Source organism: Thermobia domestica, chromosome 13 (genome assembly GCF_964235325.1).
Source record: "Thermobia domestica chromosome 13, izTheDome1.hap1.1, whole genome shotgun sequence".
Classification (NCBI taxonomy): domain Eukaryota; kingdom Metazoa; phylum Arthropoda; class Insecta; order Zygentoma; family Lepismatidae; genus Thermobia; species Thermobia domestica.
The window spans coordinates 106,838,652-106,865,450 of NC_137466.1; the positions used below are offsets into that span (position 1 = coordinate 106,838,652).

The 26,799-nt window shown below is 34.8% G+C and overlaps 1 long non-coding RNA gene across 1 annotated transcript; it reads right to left on the reverse strand.

Moving 5' to 3' along the window:
* Window positions 1-503: 503 nt before the first annotated feature.
* Window positions 504-26,507, reverse strand: LOC145668412 (uncharacterized). The gene is made up of 2 exons (XR_014128024.1): window positions 26,396-26,507; window positions 504-2,066 (listed from the first exon to the last, which is right to left on the reverse strand). It is a non-coding gene; the product is annotated as an uncharacterized LOC145668412 (long non-coding RNA).
* Between the last annotated feature and the right edge of the window lie 292 nt (window positions 26,508-26,799).

Below are 26,799 nucleotides of genomic sequence, written 5' to 3' on the forward strand. Positions count from 1 at the left end.
AAACAGACGCGTGAAAGAAAGCGAACTAGGTGTTGATAAGTGAACGAGAAATATTAGGAAGAAAAACAGAAATACAGGAAAAGAATACATAAGCAGAGCTGGGAGGAAAGTAGAAGAATGCAAGCAAGCGTGTAGTTGTAAAAGGAAGTGATATGACTCATTTGGTGCAGAACCACGTGAAGTAATGTTTTAAAAGTTCTGAAAGCTTGATGATTTTGCATTGCAACATGCTTTTATTAGTGGGTGAATCAAAAGAATCCAAAGAAAGTTAAAGATTTATTAGAGTAATATTATTGAAATATGTACCTCCTGTACACGATTATTTTCAAAATGATCATTTTGATTTCTGTTACTAGGGGGGAGAAAACATGATGTGAATGATGAGCTTTCTGCTATTGTAAAGTATGTATATTGTTTGTATACAGGTACTTGTAGGCTCAATAAAAAATATAAAGGTGCAAAATAAAAAAGACAATAAAATGTTTAAAAAAGTAAAAAAAGAGTACACAAATAAAATAATGCATTTATTTGACAGCAACCTTTTAATGTATGTTCCACATTACAGTGTAACTATGTCCATCCAGATACAATATTTGTTTCCTCTCCTCTTTTATATTCTACATGCCAGCGCAACAGTGGCCTATTAAATATTAGGGTGTTTTATTCTCTCATTCACATTAAAATATCCCTCTCATATCTCCATCTTATCAAACCTCACTTTGTTGTCAAGTTTCCCATATGTCACATGACACACTCATCCACTTGTGTTTACTTTTGGTAAATTGTAGAAACACTCACGTGTGTTTAATTTCAACTTGATTTTCCTCCATTTTTTTTTTTTTTTTAATGTGGATTAGACCACTGTTGCGCTGACCCCGTCAATTTCAATCCTAATTGTGGTTGAGTGAAGATTTACATGGTATATGGTGTATACTGGCTCTATATAAATGATTTAGGATCACTTTCAAGTAAACTGTAATCTTCTAATCTTTCAGAGGATATCTCTTCGTTTCGTATAGGAATATTATTTATGTTATCTAAAGGAATTACATTTCTCGGTTGGTTAGACTTAAAGCATTTAAAAAGGTTTACAAGTTTAATTCGCAAATCCTGAACGAAAATGAAACATAACACTGGGATTAAAATTGCATTTGCTAAAATTAAGTTATAACTTACCTCATAAAATACATATTGAATGGTCCAACTGTTTTTTTCGAATAAAGATAATGATGGGAATATTTCAGATATAAGAATAAGGTACCAAGGAATATTACAGATAAACCACATTAGTACAATTGCTATCACAAGCTTAATGTCAGGTTGTGCGATCTCGCTGTTGATATATGAATAACTGAGTTTAGCACGATAAAAAATACGAAGTAAATATAATAACAATGTTATTATAATTAATATTAATGGTACAACATTAATAACAAAATTGTAAATTAAAGCATTTCGCCATTCCAGAAGGCATATTTTATTATCAAATAATCTGATATAGGGAAAGTACGGAATAATAGAACATACGCTTAATACCCAACATATACAGGTCACCATCTCAAGTATAATTTTCTTAAATTTATCAGATATAGCTTTTGACAGCAGATCACTTACAAAGCATTGAAAACATAGTACCGTAATAAAGACACGAGGTGAAGTATTAAATATATTTCCTGTAATATTTTCAACAACACATCCAAACATTCCAAGTAATGAATAGTCTGTAATGAATAGGTATAAAGAGGAAATTGCATGAAATACACTACATAGATGAGCAGCAGCCAAATTTATGATGAAAATGAAGGTTGATCTTCGCAATTTCTTGTTACTGATTATTGTGATTATAAGAATAATATTGGTTAAAAATATTATACAGGCCAAGATTGATGATATCACTATAAATAACTTTCGCAGGAAGTCAAATGTGCTGTGATCGAAGCTGTTAGTGTTAAAGTACTCTTGGTCAAAGGCATCACTTTCCACCGTGGGATAGAAGACATAATCATTCTCCATACTGATTCTCTTACTGGCTTGCTTAGGACTCTCAATGTTTGAATTTTCAATATCTGTAATAGGGAAAAATGCAAAGGTAAATAAATAGTAATATTGATTTCAACATTGAAAATTGAATTTCAAATACACTATTGAACAAATTAGATAAATACTCGTATGTTCATTATGTATACATAATTACAAGTTTAATAGATTTAAGGATAGACGGTTTTGACAAACAGTCCTCTAAATTTCTCTACCTTATTCAAAATAATAAAGGCGTTACTATATTTTTTTAAAAGAAAAATTACATTTCACAATATATGAACCAAAATGTTTTGTGGTCCTCTAAACTAATTCTAAATATACGAGAAGCATACTGAAAGTCGTGAGCAACATGTTTTCACAGGGACGGATCCAGGGAGGGGGCGATCAGAGCGATCGTCCCCAGAAGATGAAACTTCTTTATTTTATATATACACCTGTAAATAAAACCCATCCCAGAGTTTGGAGCTCTTAAAAGTACCACTAAGTAGCAGTATTACAACCCACCCACTCCCCAGAAGTCCATCCTAGATCCGCTCCTGTGTTTTCATATCCATAATGTTTCGTTGTAAGTGAAACCAAGTATATAATTTCAATCTACAGACCTTTCTTTCTTTCCAGACGTTGACGCTGTTTATTGCTAACACGTGACCACAGGCAGGATTTCCAAAATGGCGGGCAACGATATTTCGTTTCGACAGCGTGATGTAATTTAATTCATTGTTAAAGAGGACCAACCTGCTTCTGAAATTCACCGCAGACTGCAGCGTGCCTATGGATATGTGTGCATGGGTGCCAGCAGTGTTAGGAAGTGGGTGAAACATTTTAAGGATGAAAACACGAGTATCGAAGATGAATCTTGCAGCGGGCGCCCTCGAACTGCCTCCACGGAACGCTACAAGGTAAAAGTTGATGATCTGATTAGGGGAGATAGGTGTATGCTCTAGGACATCTGCATGTTTTATGATGTAATTTGCTATTTAGAAAATTACATCATTAAATTATTCAATATTATTCGCGTTGAACGGAAAAGGTTTTGCTAAAGAAAACACATACGAATTGATAGATCACATGAGACTGAAAAAAGTGAATGGATTTTCATGCGTAGTTTTCGAAAACATCGAGGATTTTTTGTTGTACATCTAGAAATTTGTGACGTATTCTATCTGTTAAAGTAAAAGTGATTCTGATGCATATCCTGATCAATATTTTCATTATTACTCTTACAAGATGGCAACACATGGTTTGGTTAATGAGATATTATCGAAAATTATGCTTATCCCTTGAATCTTAATTTCTCTTTAACTAATGCATTCTCCAAATGTAAAACATAAAAGTACAACATAATGCACTTGAAGGAACATTCTTATGCGTAGTTTTTGGGAAATAAACAAAAGCTAATTTTTGTGGTGCTATAAGGTACGTCGTTTGTTATCGCAAACTATTTATTTATGTATTGTACGTATTGTCCTCCGCAAAAAGAAAAAAAAAGTTCTCATATACTGTAACTTCCAAATTTTCATCAATAACTAAGCTTTCTTTATATATTATTGCTTCTTTGTCCTTTCTTTAACAAAGGAGTGCAGTAATCAATAATTTTTGAGAAAAAATAAAGCAAAATATGAAAATCATAAGCAAGAAACCTTTATTCTCATGAAACCTTAGTCTGTCAAATAACTACGCGAAGAATATTAGGGGGGGAATTAGAGGGAAAATTATTCGACTCAGTGCACAGGTATTAGGAACACCCACTAACATGTGAAGTTATTGAACAGAAAATGAGCTGAACAGAAAACTACCGGTACGTATTTATGCGATCAACATACACTTCACACTTCGTGCACAGTTTCGATATGCAAAATCAATCAATATCCTCAGTTGAAACCGCTGAAAAAGACAAAAATGACTATTGAAAACTTCAAGTGTGAACTTGCGCTTGGGATGTTCTATTAGCGATATTACAACGTGTCCTTTTATAAGTTGCCTCGGCGGTAGTTGCGTGTTCGTTGTTCATGAAGTAGCACGTCTATCCCTAGTGCTCCGTCCAGTGTCTTACCGTGCGAGTGACATTGAATGCGCCTAGTGTACTCTGTGTTTGATTGGAATTTGCGCTTTACTTCGTTCTAATATCTTACAACCTGTGGTGACTAGTGAGCTTTATTTAGAATTACAGCATGTATATCAAACGTATGAATACATTAAAGTTTGGATTCTGTGCAATTCCTAACCGTCCTTTCAGAATCAAAATCCATGAGTTTATTCGAAACACGTTTCAGTTAAAGGAAGAACAAATACTAAGTCTCGAGTTGGATATTTATCGTAAATGTGTATATATTAAGTTATTGTCTGACTTGTGTGAAAAAAAATGTTAGGGCACATGGTGATAGTGTTAATTTTCAAGACAAAAGTGGAACATGCCCAATGACCTTAGAATTAGCTGATAGGCCTTTAATCCATGTGCGAGTAGGTCTACATGCTATTCCCACGGAATATAGTGATAATGATGTCACACGTGCCTTGTCTGTCTATGAAGAGTGTAAAAGTATCAAAGATGAAATTTATGACGATACTCATATTTATAAAATTAGATCTGGACGAAAGATTGTGACTAACTTGTTAAAGCCTATACCGTCATTCATTGACGTTCGTAACCAAAGGTTCCTCGTAACTTATTACGGTCAATTGCATGATCATTTACAAGACCAATGTTATCAGCGTCAAAAACGAGACGTTGTTTTAACCTTAGAACAAACTGAAAGTGCTAAGGAACGCTCTCGAGATTCGTAAACCCGAGAGATTACTGTGGTTAAATCTGCTAATTTTCCTACTTTGACTTCAGATGTGGACTTCCCAAGGTTAATGACTGCTCTTGCTATCCCTGTGGTACAGGGCCGTCCTGTAGCCACTGCTCCGATAGTGCTTAATAACAGCGTTTCTAACTAACCATGTTCGGGAGAAATTTCTGACAATTTCTATGCCCAGGATGTTAGTGACAATCAGAACAGGGCCTCATCTTCAGCCCCTCCAGCTTTAAATGGTGTTTCTCCACTGGCTGAGTCAGATCTTCCATAGAAATCTCACGTCGTCAGTGAGCAGGATACAAAGAAGGCATTGCTAGAAGATGCTTCTTCCTCCTCTAGTGTTGTTGAGGGTAATCACAATCAAGAATGCATCTCTAGTGTAACAGAAGTTTCCTCTTTAAGTGCCATGTTCACAGTTCAGTCTAAGGAAAAAGATCCTATTTTCTCCCCTGTGAGTTGTTCTAGTGGGAGAAAAGGAACCGATGCCAGGAATTCTCAGGAAGCCTCACAAGACAAGAAAGAGAAGAAAGCAGGAATGGATATCTCAAGTCAAACAACCTAAGAAGGCGGATCAAGGACTTTCAGAAGTATTACCTAGAATCACCCGGTCGTCCGTAGCGAAATTAGTGAGTACTAAACATATACCTGATACGAAGTTCCTCTTCAGGTGTGTCATCAACAGTTTTTAATCCTACCTGAACATTCAGCAGATCAGTTCTTGCAAACAGTGGTGCTTTAATATGAAGTGAGTTTTTAAAATCCGACACCTGTTTACTAGTATACTTTTAGATTAGATTTATTAATCATTTTCTGGACCATGCTACATGTACATTTGTACAAAATGGTATAGAACTCGACAGTACATAATTTCATGCTCTCGTGTTCAACAACTTGTGAAAATAGATATAGACTAAACCAATTCTACAATCTATATATATATACGGACTTAAGCACTATTTAAATTACTATATATTTGTATTAAGCATCTAGTATATACAATTAGAATTTAATTACTTTTAGAAGTTTCAAAATTTTGAAATAATCATTTACAGTATAAAACGTGTTTCCTAATAGCAGTTTGCGCACTGAGTTCACAAAGAAACTCTTTTCATGACTATTTTTTATCTACCCAGGAAGTTTATTATACAACTTTGCACCCATATAGATATATGATTTTCCATATTTAGATGTTCTATGATACACACTGAATAAGTTATCTTTTCCACGTGTAAGGTAGTTGTATCACCATCTCTTTTAATATTATCTAAATGATCCCAGGTGATTTTGAGAAGTTCAAATTTGTATGAAGAAGGAACTGTCATCATATTCAATGATTCAAATAGTTTCTTACAGCTGGTGCGTTTCGGTGATTTAGTAATGATTTTTGTTGTTGCGCTTTTCGTTGAAATTTCAACAGATATTTCAGACAATTATCTATTCGTAAATGCTATAATTTGTTTGTTTAGTGTTGTTCAATACTAATGCTCTCTTAAATGTTTTCCAGTGAACTATGGAACCATTATGACAACGGAGAAGAAATGACAACCAATACAGTGGAGGGCTGGCATTCGAAGTTTAATAAAAGTGTGACAAAGGAACGTCCGAATATGTTTACCCTTGTCCAGTTTTTACAGCAAGAGCAGAGCGAAAATGAAAGAGCTTCTAGAAGTTGGGAAGAAACCAAGAGAACAGAAACTAAAATATAAGCGTATTTAGCAGAGAATCAAGTCCTTGTAAAGTGGATAAGAGTCGGGTCAATTGGATTTGATTTCCTATGTAGACGCTGTAGCTTACAGTTTACATTTATAACAATGAAGGTTGTGTGTAGGTTTAGTATGTGTTTCGAAGTTTCGAAAAATTGAAAAGATATATATGTGACTTTAAGAAGTTAAAACTGTATTTCCTTTCCGATACTTTAATTTGTTATTCTAGCGCAAACTTTGTTCTTCTAAGGTTTCCTTTGTAGATATTTGGAAGTATTTATCTCTAATAAATTGTGTAATTATATTACTCAACGTAAATGTAGTGTTTTGCTTTTTACATTATACCGGACACTTTCCCTACATTTGTTATACTAAAAATAATTTTTAGAGGTATTTGGTTACATAAAACAAACCGTTCTACTCGCGTGTTCAATCTAAAGAGTTCTTGAATGATATTTGAAAATCAACTGGAAATAGGTACTAATAAATTTCCCTCAAATCTAAATATCCCTTTTTGTGAGAATTAGGCAGAACATGAACTAGGCTGAACAGGAATTCCTGTTCTGCCTAGAGATAAGATTAAATCAAAAATGCGTTACAAAGTGCTGGAGGGTCATTAGGTAGAACAAGTATTAGGCAGAACAGGAAGACACCCCACACATACCCCTTTCCATTAAAAAATAATATTATGTGATATTCAATATGGCAGAATCCAAAATGGCTTCCCACCGTTCAATGCAGTTTTTGTATCAATACGCACTTGCAAAATTTGTTTTTTCTACATCTACCCGTCTAATTATTACTGGCCTGTACCGATACTTTTGACTAACTCTGTATAATTATTCATTGTAAACAGTTCAATATTTAACTATCTTTTTTATTTGTGACACGAGCAAAGAATCATAATGTAATTTGTATAAACTTTTTACTTTTACATTCTTCTTTAATATGATAGTTTTCAAAAATTACAAATAGTAAATTTTCTCGCTGTGAAATGATTTTTTGGACAGTGCTACAATTAGCAAAGTGAGTTGTATACAACAGTTTTTGTTATAAAATATGCTACAACTGTTTACTAGTATTAAAATTTTGAGATTCCTTTGTAACAATAGTATATCATGTACTGGCTGTAAGTAAATGTCTGACACTTAAAAAGACTTCAAAAAAGCCTTAATAATATAGGAAACGTTAATTTCATAGATAGAAGCGTCTTAAAGTTTGTGGAGGCACTTTACTTTGGTGTTACATCTGAAGAAAATGTACGGGAAAACGAAAATTGCACTAGAACTTTTTCTCAGTATTGCGTAGAAGGTAAAGGAAGCAATTTTGTGTCTTATGAAATTTTCATAAATACTGTTCTACAAAGTCGCTTAAGAGGGAACGTTCTCTTAGAGCCATCTTCACGTTTAAACCGCGTTTCCTTGTCTATTGTATTCTATATGGCAACAAATTGCATTCCTTAGCGTTTTCACAATACTGAAACAAATTCCAGTGTGAGTATCATTACTCTGCAAACATTTTCGGAGATATAAGACTGATATGGCGGGTCTCGACCAATTTTTCAACACCTCTTCTAAATTATATATAGCCCTTAAGAAGGAGTTGATGGTAATTTTACTTGAAAGGGGAAAGGGGTAATTATTATAACAAGATGTTCATATCACGGAACCCCTTACAATTTTAAAAAATAAAAATTGGTATTTAGACTTTTCATATAAACTGTGACTGGCCGTTTCTCATTGTTCCACAACGTTGTCCTGGCTTCTGCTGCATGCGATGCGCAACGATTTTCAAAATTTGTCTATACCTCCCTTTTCTTACACTTTGATCTTAAATATTAAATATATCGGCAACTACTCATCAGCAAGTGATGAGACCAACTTTAAAACACTCCTTAGGCTGTTCTTAGTGATAAGCGCAAGAGTCTTGGTATGTATCTTGCATGCAAGACTCTTGCAAAAACTGCAAGACCAAGACCAAGACCAAACAAAGACCAAGACGAAGACCAAGACCAGGAATCCCGATGCGAGACTAAGGCCAAGACCAAGGTGTGCAAGACCAAGACCAAGACTCTTGCGCAAGAGTCTTGTACAAGTACCTGCTCAGTAGTACAGCGTAAATCTTTGGTGCATGGGGTCCCTGGTTTGATCCCAGCTTGCGCCATGTAAGTATTTTTGTTGAACAAACACCGTGTCCGTGGGCTTTCTCAGGGTTTTCCTGTTTTCTTCTTTCTTCGTTCCACCATTTCATTCATTTCTCATCATCACCGTTATCCTTAGCCTTGGTGCATAAAATGTCGGGCTTAAACTAGGTATTTCATTTCATTTCAAAACATTAGTGGTATTCTTCTTCCAGAACTAAAGAGAAATGTAGTATTGGACACAGGGGCAGATCCAGGATGGACTTCTGGGGGGGGGGTTGTAATACTGCTACTTAGAGCTACTTTTAAGAGCTCCAAACCCTGAAATGGGTTTTATTTATATATAAAATAAGAAAGAGATTGCCTCACTTGCCATAGGCAGCACCCCAATGTATATTTGCTATAGAACTTATACACTGAGGCAGTATAAGGTCTGTAGAGAATATACGAATATTTGGTGAGTGAGCTTGGCTCAATTGGCTGTGTTGTAGACACGTAAAAATGGTCTTCCCCCTGATCATAAAAGATAATCATCATCGTGACTATGCCGAACATATGCCAGCAATTCCAATGCTTGTAAGAGGCAAAATGCAATCGCGTCATTCGAGCAGTAAGCAGTACATGCTGTACACTCTGTGTGACTTGGACTTAGATGGACACAAAGCCATGAAAGCACACTACTGTGCTTGCAACAACGATGCAAGAACTGCAGGTTGCTGTGCACATGTAATGGCAGTAATATGGTATCTCGGGTACTATAGACAGACTGACGAAACGATACACGCTCCTTCAGACTTCCTAAATAGGCACTTCGAAGGAAGTGCAGTGCCACCATACGAACCTGACGATGAACCTAGGATGTAAATAGTGTAGATAAAGAAAAACAAACCAAAAAACGACAAAAAATTAGACAATCCACACAAAAGTAATAAACTACGAAAATCCAAAAAACAATACGAAAATCAAAATAAAAAAAACGAAAATCAAAAAAGAAATAAAATTAAAAACTCAAAAAAAAGTCATGCAACAATAAAAAATATGTAAATATAAGAAAAGAAACAACTGTACATATACATTTTTTCGGCTACCGATTTTCATGTCACGTAATTTTCTCCAGATAATAAGATATACATTTTCAGAAAGCTCTTTGTCCATAGTTTCTTATTTTTAGTTTTTTGTTGAACATTTCCGATGTTCACGTACCTAATACCGTAAAAAACCTACTTTTTTTCGCTCCTCTCATAGACCGCCATGTTAATTCAAACGGATTTTTAGGTATGATCCAGATGGTTATCGTACTTACATTTGGTATTAACGTACGCAGAATTGATCGCGCTACAACATATATCAATATCATTATTGTTCGCAATGGGGTGCTACAGCATTATACGGGAGACAATCTCTTTCCACTTCTGGAGGGGGGGGACAATGGCCCCGATCGTCTCCCCTGGATCCGCCCCTGATTGAACATTGGTAATTCCGGACATCACAGGTGCCGACTACATGGGTAGGCCTATGACCTTGGCCCTGAGGCTCAAGCATCCAATGGAAATTTTTAATGTGTGCTCATAATATCGAAATAACATTTTCATGATATTGACAAAAACTTAGTGCATGTAACTGCAAGTTTGACGTCATGGGCGGATTTTATACGTTGAATAATTGTTTATCAATATAACTTTTAGCCTCCTTAGGTATTTGGCACATCAGAGATTGAGAAGTATAACATTATACAACGTTAAATAATCCATATTCACAAGTGAAAAGTGATTTTGTACTGTTATTTTAAATAACTTGGACTTTGATGCCGTTGTTTTGTATCTCTAATATAGGTCAAAAGTATTTATACCAATTGAGCTTACATAAAAGACATAGACAGCTGAGTCGTTTTCAGTTTTCGCCCAAATTATTCTAAAATATTATTAGGTTTGTTTATAATCATCATTATTTATTTCTCTCTTTTTTGGTTAATATTATTAAATGTATTATCATCATCATCATCATAGCTATTCTGCCATTATTGGTAGGTTACTTGCTGCAACTGAGAAACTTCGATGTACGGTGGTCCTCAGATAGTCTCTTTGCTTTGACGTAGCAATTTTCTGTTTTAATACCTTCCTTCAACTACAGCCTCTTTCGCTCCCTCCCTCTCTTTCCTTCCACCATATCCTTTAGCACGTCCTCCTCAGCCAGTATCCCAACCAGTTCCTCTTCCTCTTCTTATCAATATCTAAAAGTCTTATTTTCTTCCTCTACTGCAAATATTTCTACCACCTTCTCATACGTTTTCCATTCAACAAAGCTAATTCTCTCCTTCTTTTTTACAAAGTGTGTCTCGACTCGAATTCGAGTCGAGTTAAGTCGAGATTCGAGACATGTCTCGACTCGTGCGCATCCCTATTTGTTCAATACAAGGATTATTTAATCGTGGTTGGAAAGAAAAAAATCTGACGCCTTTCGAGTGTAAAAATAATTTTGTAATTCATGTAATTCAGTAATCTGTCCTGTCTTGATTTTCTTCCATGCGTCTCAGGGCTAGCTTCCCCAGTTTGGGAACCAGAGGAGTATTGGGTCTGTTAAAAAGTATAAAACGATAACGAAACATTGTGCCTTATCTTATAAGTAGTGAAGCGTGGTCACTAATTATAAAAATAAAGCTCATCGTCTATGTTGTACACTATATTATACTTACGCGAAGGTAAACTATATTAAATTTAGAAACATACATTGTTTTTCCATTACTATCGGCGTATTGCAGAATTTATTATCCCTTATATCCAGAGTAAAATTTATCTATGAAAAACATGATTTCTTAAAAGCAAGACTCTTGCAAGCAAGACCAAGACCAAGACCAAGACTGGGTGTGCAAGATCAAGATCAAGACCAAGACCACCCGGCTCTTAATCTTGGTCTTGCATTTGCTCATCACTAGCTGTACTGAATCGATTGACACCTGAATTGTCCCTCTCAGACAATTTTCGACATAACGCGCCCTTACACTTTGACCTTAAATATCTCGGCAACTACTCATCAGCAAGTAATGAGACCAACTTTAAAACACTCCTTAGGTCCTACTAAATCTTTTGACCCCTTAATTGTTCCTCTCAGAGAATTTCCAACATAACCCGTCTGCTACCGAAACATCATATGAGCTAAGATTACTAGCTGCCAAACACAAGGCCCCTTATAGCGCTGTTTAATCTTTTATTGTCCCTGGTGCTTTGATTATAGCAGAAAATATATTAGGCAGAAAATCTCCCGCGATAATGAAAATAATTCCGAGTTCTGACACAACTGTAGAGCGTAGAAGTAGTAATCGCGGCACCCTGCCTAACTTTGGACTTTGACCCCGACCTTTATGACGTCATAGGTCAAAGGTCAATGACCTTGGCCCGGGGTAAATGACCTAGGGATACCTAGGACCACCCCCTCTAAATTTTGGCAGGGGTATCATGGCCCACCCCCTAAATTTTGGCAGGGGTACATAGGACCACCACCCCTTAAATTTTGGAAATTGCCAAATCTAAAAATTTGTTATGGTAGCCTAGGACCATAGTATGTACCTCTATCAGTATTGGGTGTCTATGTCGTTCCCTTTCATGGGTAAAAAATTGCCAAAAAGTCAAATTTCGGGGTTTTTGACCTAATTTATCCCCTTTGATGAGGTATTATTATCCTATATAGTTATATGGGCGTATACAGGGGTCCATTACTTTTCATAAAACATGGGTATATTAATACACCCCTTGAAAAATTTGGGAGGGGTACCTTGGCCCACCCCTTAAATTTTGGAAATTGACCAATTTAAACATTTGGTATTATAGTACTGGACCGTAATATGTATTATGATAAATTTGGGTGGTCCACCTCGTTCCCTTCTAGGGGTACAAAATTGCCAAAATATAAACGTAAGCAATACGTAGTACCACGTGTTTGGTTTTTGGTCGATTTTATCCCCTTTGATGACGTGTTATTATCCTATATAGTTATATGGTCATGTATAGGGGTCCATTACCTTTCATAAGATATGGGTATATTTGTGCACTCCTTTAAAAATTTGGGAGGGGTACCTTGGCCCACCCCTTAAATTTTAGAAATTGCTCATTCTATATATTTGGTATTATAGTACTGGACCCTAACATGTATTATGATAAATTTGGGTGGTTCACCTTGTTCCCTTTTAAGGGTACGAAATTGCCAAATTTTAGTACAACCACGTGTTTGTGTTGGCTCAATTTATCCCCTTGGATGAGGTCCTATTACCTTATATGATTATATGGTTATGTATATTGGTCCATTCCCTATTATAAGACATGGGTATATTGATGCACCCTTTAAAAATTTGGGAGGGGTACCTTGGCCCACCCCTTAAATTTTGGAAATTGCCCAATTTAAACATTTGGTATAATAGTATAAGACCCTAATATATATATATTACTATAAATTTGGGTGGTCCATCTCGTTCCCTTTCATGGGTACGAAATTGCCAAATTTTAGTACAACCACGTGTTTCGTTTTTGACCTAATTTATTCACTTGGATGAGGTCCTATTACCTAATATGATTATATGGTCATGTATAGGGGTCCATTTTCTATCATAAGACATAGGTACATTGATGCACCCCGGGAGGGGTACCATAGCCAATCCCTTAAATTTTGGAAATTTTTCAATTTAAGCATTCGCTATCATAGTACATGACCTCAATATGTATCATGATAAATTTGGGTGGTCCACCTTGTTCCCTTTCATGAGTAAAAAAAATGCCAAAATATAAACATTTGCAATATGTTGTATCACGTGTTTGGTTTTTGGCCCAATTTATTCCGTTTGAAGCGGTCTTATACCGTATATGGTCATATGGTCATGTATATAGGTTCATTTCCTATCATAAGACATGAGTACATTGATGCACCCTTTAAAAAATTTGGGAGGGGTATCTTGACTCATCCACTCAGTTTTAGAAATTGTTTAATATAAGCATTTGGTATCTTCGTACAGGTCTTCAATATGTACCACTATAAATTTGGGTGGTCCACCTCGTTCCCTTTCATGGGTAAAGAACTACCAAAAATCAAATTTCGGAGGTTATTGACCCCTATTTAGCACGTTATATGGTTTATTACCTTTATATGTTTATGTTCTCTTTTAAATTTGGGAATTATAAAATAACATAATTTGGTAAACGTTTTCTAGGACCCATTGTAGATGTTGGTGTTCCTCTTATGGCCAAATATTCAAAATTTAAATTTTATTGACCGGCTTTATTATTGAATAACTACAGGATTTATTACTTTTTCATAAGACACATGTGTATTTGTGTACCAATCTTAAATTTTGGGAGGGGTACATTTCTTATTGTCATATCAATAATTGGTAATTGTTCTTAAAATTGGATAGTATCTCATTCATTGGGTAAATCATTATGATCACGTGATCAGTTATTGACCTATGATGGGATTAGGAGTCCAGGACATTGGTACATTTAAACTTTGTAGGATAATTTGAGAATTGTCAAATGAAATTGCGTCATTGGTATTAATTATTACAGCCAAATATAAACGTAAGCAATACGATGTACCACGTGATTGACCTTGATGAGGTAGTGTACAGGGATACATAGCTAACCTTATTGAAACTTATGACTCATAGTCTTAAGGGAATACATGCTACAACACTGGCAAAGTTATTGTTGATGCAATTTGATTGGTTGATCACTATCTTTCGTGCAATCTGATTGGCTGATCACTATCTTTCGTGCAATCTGATTGGTTGCTGATTTTCAAATCTTTGCTGCATTCAGTTTTGTTTTAACATTTAAAAAGTTTGAAACTTTGGTTTGAAATTTTTTTCATTTGATATTTTTAGTTTAAAAATTTTTGTTTCGAAATTTTTTGTTTGAAAATTTTGTTTCAAAATTTTGTTTGAATTTTTTTGTTTCAGAATTTTGTTTGAAAAAAATTTGTTTTAAAATTTTTTGTTTGTAAATTTTTGTTTCATTTTTTTGTTTAAATTTTTTCGTTTGAAATTTTTTCGTTTCCAAACTTTTTTTGTTTAAAATTTTTTGTTTCGAATTTTGTTTCAAATTTTTTGTTTGAAAATTTTTGTTTGAAAATTTTTTGTTTGAAATTTTTTGTTTGACATTTTAAAGTTTGTGCACTCATTAGTAAAGAACCGGAAATGTTTTGAACTAAAACCTCTGGCAACATTATGGTGCAATAGTACACGTCAGAACATGATAATGCAACGTCATCAGTTTTGCATCATATATAAGTATCGTTCGAGTAACTATTCATGATAACATCATCATGGCTACTTGTCTGCAGTTTCTAAACACACGTAATGTGATGAAATCATTTACCAAGATTACTGATTTACAACAGAATGTACCTTATAGAATCTTAGCTAGCCAAATGATCCCTACAAAGTTTGGATTAAGAATCGTAGTGAAGCTTGAAAATGATAAGAATATAATTTTACCAGCAAGATATTTACCCATGGAAGCATCAAAACAAGAAGAACTGCTGCGTTTCTTAAATACTGGATTTGTATCTTTATGTTACAAAGGTTTCTTGGGTCGAAGTCATCAATTTGTATTTAGTACACAGCCGGATTCGTCAGCAATTGTGATGAAATCATGAATTCAAACGTCAGCACATTCCTTTGACGTCAGACATAGTTGTATGAATTTGGTTGGTCAGCATGACGTCAGTAACTGTGATGAAAGTATGAATTCAAATGTCAGCACATTCCTTTCCTATGACGTCAGCCGTAGTTCTATAAATCAACCAATACACTGTCATCCCACGAAATCATTTGAGCAAGTGCTTTTCAGGAGGAAAGATGTGTACTTCTAACGATAAAGAGTTCATCTTCGCAAGCTATTATCCAATAAATATATTTCAAACCAAACATGTGATGATTGGTATCAGTGCTAGAACATTTGAACCAGTAATTCGATTTGGTGTACAACTGACATGTGAAGAATGGCAAATATTATGTTCACGAATCGACCAAATGAACGATTATTTTCATGATGAGCTAAATGTGACCATAGTCAAATCATTAGGCTCAAATCATGAAGTGGTGCTGCGTACAGTCCTCGAAGAGAAGATGGTGCTGTTACGTAAAAAGAGTACATTCCATGTCCCTCGCAACATGGTGTATCTAACAAAAATGGAATGGAACAAATTCATCAGCGTATTTCAGTGTGTGAAACATGCAGTGGAAGTGTGCAACAAAACAAGTATATTTCTAAAAAAGTACTATTTTGAAAAATGTGTTATGCATATTGTACAACATGTATCTAGATATTGTGATGGTTGTCAACATCGTTCGTGGGTGGATACCTGTATTGATAAACAGTTTATTTGTGATCAAATGGACATTGAGTTTCCACCAATTGATATCGCAATAGACCTTAAAAGACTTCAATTGGAATTAAAATTATACGCTAAAGACAAACTAGTGCAAGAAGTTCAAAATACATTGTATCGACAATATCCAGAACCACTATCTGGTATGGATGTATGTGGAGTGTAATAAAATGATCCATTTCAATGAATTGTGTTTTTTCATTTCAAGTACAACCCCATATTCTGATGTGTACTATTGCACCACAATGTTGCCAGAGGTTATAGTTCTAAACAGTTCCGGTTCTTTACTAATGAGTGCACAAACTTTTAAAAATGTCAAACAAAAAATTTCAAAAAAAATCAAACAAAATTTTGAAAAAAAATTCGAAACAAAAAAATTTTAAACAAAAAAATCTGGAAACGAAAAATTTCAAAACAAAAATTTCGAACAAAAAATTTTAAACAAAAAATTTTCAAACAAAATTTTGCAACAAAATTTTCAAACAAAAAATTTAGAAACGAAAAATTTCAAAACAAAAATTTCGAACAAAATATTTTAAACAAAAAATTTTCAAACAAAATTTTGCAACAAAAAAATTAAAAATTTTCAAACAAAAAAATTCAAACAAAATTCTGAAACAAAAAAATTCAAACACAAATTTGAAACAAGAGTTTTCAAACAAAAACTTTCAAACAAAAAATTTTCAAACTAAAAAAAAATTTCACGTTTCACGGGTAACCGTCAAACTTTATCCCTTTTTTAACTATTCGATTAACAAATAAACGGTTTTGATCATATTTATCAGTGAGTGCAAAATGTTGAACGAAACCAAGATTTTTAAATGTTAAACAAAACTTAAAACTGATTGCAGCAAAGATTTGAAAATCAGCAACCAATCAGATTGCACGAAAGATAGTGATCAGCCAATCAGATTGCACGAAAGATAGTGATCAACCAATCAAATTGCATCAACAATAACTTTGCCAGTGTTGTAGCATGTATTCCCTTAAGACTATGAGTCATAAGTTTCAATAAGGTTAGCTATGTATCCCTGTACACTACCTCATCAAGGTCAATCACGTGGTACATCGTATTGCTTACGTTTATATTTGGCTGTAATAATTAATACCAATGACGCAATTTCATTTGACAATTCTCAAATTATCCTACAAAGTTTAAATGTACCAATGTCCTGGACTCCTAATCCCATCATAGGTCAATAACTGATCACGTGATCATAATGATTTACCCAATGAATGAGATACTATCCAATTTTAAGAACAATTACCAATTATTGATATGACAATAAGAAATGTACCCCTCCCAAAATTTAAGATTGGTACACAAATACACATGTGTCTTATGAAAAAGTAATAAATCCTGTAGTTATTCAATAATAAAGCCGGTCAATAAAATTTAAATTTTGAATATTTGGCCATAAGAGGAACACCAACATCTACAATGGGTCCTAGAAAACGTTTACCAAATTATGTTATTTTATAATTCCCAAATTTAAAAGAGAACATAAACATATAAAGGTAATAAACCATATAACGTGCTAAATAGGGGTCAATAACCTCCGAAATTTGATTTTTGGTAGTTCTTTACCCATGAAAGGGAACGAGGTGGACCACCCAAATTTATAGTGGTACATATTGAAGACCTGTACGAAGATACCAAATGCTTATATTAAACAATTTCTAAAACTGAGTGGATGAGTCAAGATACCCCTCCCAAATTTTTTAAAGAGTGCATCAATGTACTCATGTCTTATGATAGGAAATGAACCTATATACATGACCATATGACCATATACGGTATAAGACCGCTTCAAACGGAATAAATTGGGCCAAAAACCAAACACGTGATACAACATATTGCAAATGTTTATATTTTGGCATTTTTTTTACTCATGAAAGGGAACAAGGTGGACCACCCAAATTTATCATGATACATATTGAGGTCATGTACTATGATAGCGAATGCTTAAATTGAAAAATTTCCAAAATTTAAGGGATTGGCTATGGTACCCCTCCCGGGGTGCATCAATGTACCTATGTCTTATGATAGAAAATGGACCCCTATACATGACCATATAATCATATTAGGTAATAGGACCTCATCCAAGTGAATAAATTAGGTCAAAAACGAAACACGTGGTTGTACTAAAATTTGGCAATTTCGTACCCATGAAAGGGAACGAGATGGACCACCCAAATTTATAGTAATATATATATATTAGGGTCTTATACTATTATACCAAATGTTTAAATTGGGCAATTTCCAAAATTTAAGGGGTGGGCCAAGGTACCCCTCCCAAATTTTTAAAGGGTGCATCAATATACCCATGTCTTATAATAGGGAATGGACCAATATACATAACCATATAATCATATAAGGTAATAGGACCTCATCCAAGGGGATAAATTGAGCCAACACAAACACGTGGTTGTACTAAAATTTGGCAATTTCGTACCCCTATAAGGGAACGAGGTGAACCACCCAAATTTATCATAATACATGTTAGGGTCCAGTACTATAATACCAAATATATAGAATGAGCAATTTCTAAAATTTAAGGGGTGGGCCAAGGTACCCCTCCCAAATTTTTAAAGGAGTGCACAAATATACCCATATCTTATGAAAGGTAATGGACCCCTATACATGACCATATAACTATATAGGATAATAACACGTCATCAAAGGGAATAAAATCGACCAAAAACCAAACACGTGGTACTACGTATTGCTTACGTTTATATTTTGGCAATTTTGTACCCCTAAAAGGGAACGAGGTGGACCACCCAAATTTATCATAATACATGTTAGGGTCCAGTATTATAATACCAAATATATAAAATGAGCAATTTCTAAAATTTAAGGGGTGGGCCAAGGTACCCCTCACAAATTTTAAAAGGAGTGCACAAATGTACCTATGTCTTATGATAGGGAATAAACTCCTATACATAACCATATAACCATATAAGGTAATAGGACATCATCCAAGGGGATAACTTAGGTCAAAACCAAACACGTGGTACAACGTATTGCTTACGTTTATATTTTGGCAATTTTGTACCCCTAAAAGGGAACGAGGTGGACCACCCAAATTTATCATAATACATGTTAGGGTCCAGTACTATAATACCAAATATATAAAATGAGCAATTTCTAAAATTTAAGGGGTGGGCCAAAGTACCCCTCCCAAATTTTTAAAGGAGTGCACAAATGTACCTATGTCTTATGATAGGGAATTAACCCCTATACATAACCATATAACCATATAGGATAATAACACGTCATCAAAGGGGATAAAATCGACCAAAAACCAAACACGTGGTACTACGTATTGCTTACGTTTATATTTTGGCAATTTTGTACCCCTAGAAGGGAACGAGGTGGACCACCCAAATTTATCATAATACATATTAGGGTCCTGTACTATAATACCAAATGTTTAAATTGGCCAATTTCCAAAATTTAAGGGGTGGGCCAAGGTACCCCTCCCAAATTTTTCAAGGGGTGCATTAATATACCCATGTCTTATGAAAAGTAATGGACCCCTGTATACGCCCATATAACTATATAGGATAATAATACCTCATCAAAGGGGATAAATTAGGTCAAAAACCCCGAAATTTGACTTTTTGGCAATTTTTTACCCATGAAAGGGAACGACATAGACATCCAATACTGATAGAGGTACATACTATGATCCTAGGCTACCGTAACCAATTTTTAGATTTGGCAATTTCCAAAATTTAAGGGGTGGTGGTCCTATGTACTCCTGCCAAAATTTAGGGGGTGGGCCATGATACCCCTGCCAAAATTTAGAGGGGGTGGTCCTAGGTATCCCTAGGTCATTTACCCCGGGCCAAGGTCATTGACCTTTGACCTATGACGTCATAAAGGTCGGGGTCAAAGTCCAAAGTTAGGCAGGGTGCCGCGATTACTACTGTAGAATTGTTGACATGGCTCAAGATGTTGTGGCACTTATTGTAGAAAGGATTAAAATGGACAGAAGAGTTGCCATTCAAATGGATGAATCTGTGGATGATTCTAACGAAGCCCAGTTAATTATATACGTTCTGTATTTGATGTTCTGAAAGATGCTATTGTTGATGAAATTCTAGGTTTTAAACAATTTCCAGAACATACAAGGGGAGATAATATCTTTAAAGTCCTTGATGATTTCATCCGATAGAATTAGATTTAGAGTTGGAATGATGTGTCAGTATATCCACTGATGAGTTGCTTCAATGACAGGCCATAAAATATATCTTATTTCTCGAATTCGCGAATAGAATGCTAAAGTAAGCTGCTGACAACATTGTATTAAACATAGAGAAAATTTGGTTGTGAAAAAGTAAATCCAGATTTACATTAAATGCTAACGTTGCAATGAAAGTGATAAATGTAATATAATCCCATCCATTGAACTCTCATCTTTTGATGAAAATAAATGAAGAGGTGGAATCCACACATACTCAACTATTGTTGCACACGGAGGTGTTATGACTATCTCGAGGATGTACATTAACTCGTCTTTCCGAATTGAAGAACGAAGTGAAATGTTTCCCTTCGAAATTGAAATCCGATTCACTTACATATTTTGAAGATGAGGAGTGGATTTCTTATATAGCTTTCTAGGCAGATATTTTCAACAAATTTAATGATCTTAATCTTCAGTTCCAAGGCTTTGAAAATAATATTTTTAGTGTTTTATCGAAAACTTTAAGTTTGGACTGAATTAGTGATGAGCAAATACAAGACCAAGACCAAGACTGGTGTGGTCTTGATCTTGGTCTTGGTCTTGGACATCCAGTCTTGGTCTTGGTCTTGCATTCGAACACTTGGTCTTGGTCTTGCACACCCAGTCTTGGTCTTGGTCTTGGTCTTGCTTTTTAGAAATCTTATGCTTTTCATAGTTAAATTTTACTCTGGATATAAGGCATAATAAATTCTACAATGCGCCAATAGTATCGGAAATACAATGTTTCTAAATGTATTATAGTTTACCTTCGTGTATGATAATAGTGTACAACATAGGTGATGAGCTTTATTTTTATAATTAGTGTCCACGCTTCACTACTTATAAGATAAATCACAACGTTTTGTAATTTTTTTGGTATTTTTTTTAACAGATCCAACAATCCACTGGTTCCCAAACTGGGAAGGCTACCCCTGAGACGCATGAAAGAAAATCGTGGAAGGAAAGAGAGGGAGGGAGCGAAGGAGACTGTAGTTGAAGGAAGGTATTAAAACAGAAAATTGCTACGTCAAAGCAAAGAGACTATCTGAGGACCACCGTACATCGAAATTTCTCAGTTGCAGCAAGTAACCTGCCAATAATGGCAGAATAGTTATGATGATGATAATGATGATGATGATGATATGTTTAACAATATTGACCAAAATAGAGAAAACATTAGAGTTATAATAATTATTATCAAAACTCTTAATATTTTAGAATAATTTGAGTGAAAACTAAAAACGACTCAACTGTCTATGTCTTTTTTATAAACTCAATTTATATAAATACTTTTGACCTATATTAGAAATACAAAATAACGGTATCAATTCCAAGTTATTTGAAATAACTGTACAAAATCAGTCTCACTTGTGAATATGAATTACTAGCATGAATTAACCACTTCGTTGAATAATTTTTTTTTTTTTTTTTTTTTAAAGTAGGTTTCGTTAGTCAGTCACTTTTTACTATTACTAAAGCGCTCTCTGATATCGGTCAGTTTCGGTGAATTTTGTATTTCTTTCCCCAAGTTGCAAGGCTGAATTGGATTTAAACGGCATCAGAATGTCACTGTTCATCTTAGAGACCCCGAAAACTATGTATTTGTCACAAATATAGGTCATTTTCAATAAATTTATATATTTTCTCCTTTCTCATGTTGCAAGGCACGGCATCGGCAGTGCCACTACCTCGAAAACCGTGGATTCGACATTGATAATGGTCATTTTTGATAATTTTTATATATTTTCTTCCTTCCCCTTCCCCAAGTAACGGGGCTGAATTTGGTCGTAAACAGTAACGGAAGTGTCAGTATTTAACTAAGCGACCTCGAAAACTATGAATTCGACACCAATATTTGTCAATTTCGATCATTTTTATATATGTCCTCTCCCCTTCGCCAAGCTACGGAGCTGAATTTGGATTTAAACAGATCGGAAGTATCACTGTTTATCTTAGCGACCTCAAAAGCTATTGATTCCACGCTAATATAGGTCGTTTTCGATCATTTTTAAATACTCTCCCCTGTCCCTTCCCTAAGCTGCACCGTCAAAGTGATATGACAAAAACCACCATCCGAACCTCATCTATGTTGAAAATGTGATCGAGATCGGTCGGGTGTTTCAAGAGTTATTAAGTTTTATTTATTTTTATATATACCTCCCCCCATCCTCACCTAGGTTCTACCATAAAGTGAAACTATAAAAGACTTTCCAGTCCCCATATATGTTTAAAATTTTATTAAGATCTGTTGGGTGGTTCAAGAGTTATTAAGTTTTATATATTATTTTATAACTCCCCTAAGTTTTATCGTTACAAGGAAATGATGAAAACACTCCCAGGTCCAAACCGCATCTATGTTGAAAATTTGATTGAGATCGAATGAGTGGTTCAAGAGATTAGGAGTCACAAACATAGTCACTTTCAATTTTATAATATAGATCTACTGTTGTAGTATAATGTTGTATCGCTCAATCTTCGATGTGCCGTGTACCTAAGGAGGCCAAAAGTTATATTAATAAACAAGTATTCAATGTATAAGCATCAGCCCATGAAATCAAACTTGCGGACACTTGCACTAAGTTTTTGTCAATGTCATGAAAATGTTATTTCGATGTTAATTTTATGAGCACACATTAAAAATTTCCAACGGATGCTTGAGTCTCGGAGCCAAGGCCATACCCATGTAGTCGGCACCTATGGTGTACGGAATTACCGATGTTCAATACTATATTTCTCTTTAGTTTTGGAAGAAAAACACTACTAATATGCTTTGAAATGAAATGAAACATCTAGTTTAACGTCCCACGTTTATGTACCAAGGGTAAGGGAGACGGTAATTATGTGAAATGACTGAAATGGTGGAATGTAGAAAGTAGGAGGAAACGGGAAAACCCCGAGAAAACCAACGCACACGGTGTTTGTCTAGCAAAATAGCTCACATGGTGCACGATGACACCTGCCTGGCTTGAAAACGAGCAATATCTACAGAAAACGCGAACAACAAATTCAGAAAACGACATACTGAAGCTATATGCTACAAGGGCAGATCGACTCACATGGATTGCATAAACTACTGGGAACACATTCACTTCAGCGGCATTTTTACTGAATCCAAGAAATTCAGGTAAAAGATGTAATGATTTTTCCCCTTCTTTTTTACATTCTATAAAAAAAATTCAAGTAGTACCGATACTTGTGCAAGACTCTTGCGCAAGAGTCTAGTCTTGGTCTTGATCTTGCAGGTATGGTCTTGGTCTTGCACCCCTTGGTCTTGGTCTTGGTCTTGCATCGGGATTCCTAGTCTTGGTCTTGGTCTTGCATGCAAGACTCTTGCAAAAATTGCAAGACCAAGACTCTTGCGCTTATCACTAGACTGAATGTGGACTGAAATTTCCCCAACTGTTTTTGAACATTCTGAAGAAAATGGTGTTAGTGTTACTGAGGGAGTTCTGGAGAAAATCAAACTCTATCTACAAAATCTAGCTGCAGAGTTCCTGAAATACCTGAAATACTTTCCAGAAATCGAGCGAGAAGATAAAAAGCAAGATTGGATAACAAATCCGTTTAGCACTTCTGCATTGAATAATTGTAATCTTACTTTGAAGTCAAAAGAAACTCTGTTAGAAATGTCTGTTGACACTTCACTGCAAATGAAATTCGATAACTGGTCAATTTATGACTTTTGGATTTATGCTTGAAAAGAGTACAATGAATTAGTGACATTGCTATTACACAACTTCTTCAGTTTCTATCGACATATTATTTTTGGGGCCGCGGTGGCTCAGTGTTAGAGCGTTCACTTCCGGTGCATGGGGTTCCTGGTTCGATCTCAGCTAGTGCCAAGTGACCTTTGTGGTGGACAAACATCGTGTGCGTGGGTTTCCTCGGGTCCTCCCGTTTCCTCCCACTTCCTTCGTTCTACCATTTCATTCATTTCTCATCGTCACCGTCTCCCTTGCCCTAACCGGCATAATCGTCGGACGTAAAACTCTCGAAGATTCGACCAAGGAGAGGAGTTGGCATCCTGGAAACAAGCTCAGTCAACTCATTAACATGTAAGTTCTAAATTTACTTTAAGTTTTTGAATTATTAACTCTGTCCTCAATGTGCGAATTATCAGGGAGGAAAGGGAAAATCCCCCAAGTAGAACTGGATATCTCACATGTACTTTGAAATTTCCCATGCTAATTTTTTCGGGTGTGAACTTTATTTCCCTGTAAATAGTCTTTTGATTGGCACACTGATTGTCCTTTTGTTTGCCCCCCTTTTAAATCAACAGAACATGTGCATAAAGTTTAATAAGTTCATTTAGATTTAATTTCTTGTTGTACATAATTAGGTGGCAAACTGTGTCTAGGGGTACCGTACTAGGGGTAGAAAATAAGTTGCATAGCACTGAGCTAATCAAGCTATAGCTTAGAGCACCACTATCTTGGGGTCCCAAAAAACTAAAGAAAAAAATTGTACATACATTTCCAAAGTATAGGAAAATCAATAAATATAATATACATATACATACAAACAGTTCTACTTGTTGTGTAGGCTACTATGATGTTAATAATGGGCCCATTCTGCTAGCCTGCGTCCTAAAATATCACTATTTTTTTTTATTTCTGTATGTAGTGTGTCTATATAATCGGGACACATAAAAGGTCCCATTACCTTCAACAGCTTATAGGTCCCCACCAAACCTAAATCGAGCTCTGCTAGAATATTATCCACTTTTCCTGTGTTTACCCGCCCACTGTGAAGAAGATTTTGAACATCAGAATTTCCAGAATGAAAGTGACTGAACCATCTTTTTGGACTGTTGATAACGTATCTTGCCCACAAACAGTACATTTTTTTAACGGGTCTGCGCTGCATTTGCGTACTTGTCGAAATAAAACTGTAAAATGTGGCGCAGTTTTGCGGAAAGTTTACTCATCTTTACGGAACAATATCTTACGTCTGATAATAGAGACTTTTTGAACACTTTTAGAGCATGTACTAGCTTCAAGTGTTAGTTGTCAAATGACATTAGGGTTAACTGTCCCACCTTTAATAATAATGGAAAGGTGGAAAATTAAATAAATAAAAGAAAAATAATTTTCATCAAAACCAACTCTAAAATGCAGAAAATAAAAATAAATAAATAAAATAAGAATAACAGGTTTCGAAAAATGAACTAAAATCAGAAAAAAATATATTTCTTTTTAAAAAAATGTGTAAATATATCCTGAGATTTGGGACACTATGCCATCTTGTGTGCAATAGAATCACTACCGTTTAGAAAATTCTTACCTATAACAAAAAAAATATATCCATAAGTTTGCTAATTAATTATTACTCGTTTGTTCACCCATGCTTCGCAGGGAGATTCATTTTATAAGAAGTTAGTGTCCTACCTTTAATTTAGATATTTAACTAAACTCCTAAGGTAATGAGAAAAGTTGAAAATACAGGGTGTCTCAAAAGTCCATTGACATACGGTAACTGTTACCAGAATTACAACAAAATGTAAGAGGTGAAAACGTCTCCAAATATGATATTTTCAATCTAAAGTGAAGAATTTTTTTTAAATCGGACGAGCCGTTTGGGCTGTACTCTCTTTATGCACCCAATGTTAAATGGAAATGCAACGTTACAATTTACCTGGACCAACAATAGAAGTGAATGAAATTAATGTCTTCTACGCTAACGTGTCGATGCCCAGCCCCCATTTCAAATATGCCCCCATTCACTTTATGTTGCAGATTTAAGTAAATGGCAAAGTCGCACTTTCATTTTCAATGGCCGCATAAAGAGTGTATAGCCCAAACGGTTCGTCCGATTAAAAAAAAAAAAAAAAAATCCTTCACTTTAGATTGAAAGCATCCTATTTGGACACGGTTTCACCTCTTACATTTTGTTTGTTGTACCTCTTATAATAACCCTATGTCAGGGGACTTTTGAGACACCCTGTATATTAAAAAAAACAAGAATAATAACTGACTTGGAAAATCGCACTAAACAGCAGAAAAAAAATTAAAAGAAAAATAACGTATTTCAAAAACGCACTAAAAACAGAAAATAAAATTTAAAAGAAATATGAACATACTGCATTGTTAATGTTATACAAATGCTTACTTTTATGATATAATTAAAAACTCCTTCCTGCTTATTCTCATATAATCCTAAATAATCATAGAGAATATTTCACTGCAAACACAACACACGAGAGAACGCTAATGTGATATCTCATATTATTCTATTATATATTATTTTTTTAAATTTCCTTATTTATATTTATGCATAATGAGGTCACATACTGTTATCATGAATACTCTATAATAAATTATATATTATAAATTCGATTCGTTTCATCTTGGAATCAGATTCCAAGAAAGTTTCTAAGCTTATCAACACGATAACCTCTGGTAATAATGAAAATACTATCTTAGTTGGAAAAAAGGTTTTCCTATTTGTACTTCATTTGCATTCTGCATTGAGAATACATATCTATTACATTAAAAAAATCATATAACGCATAC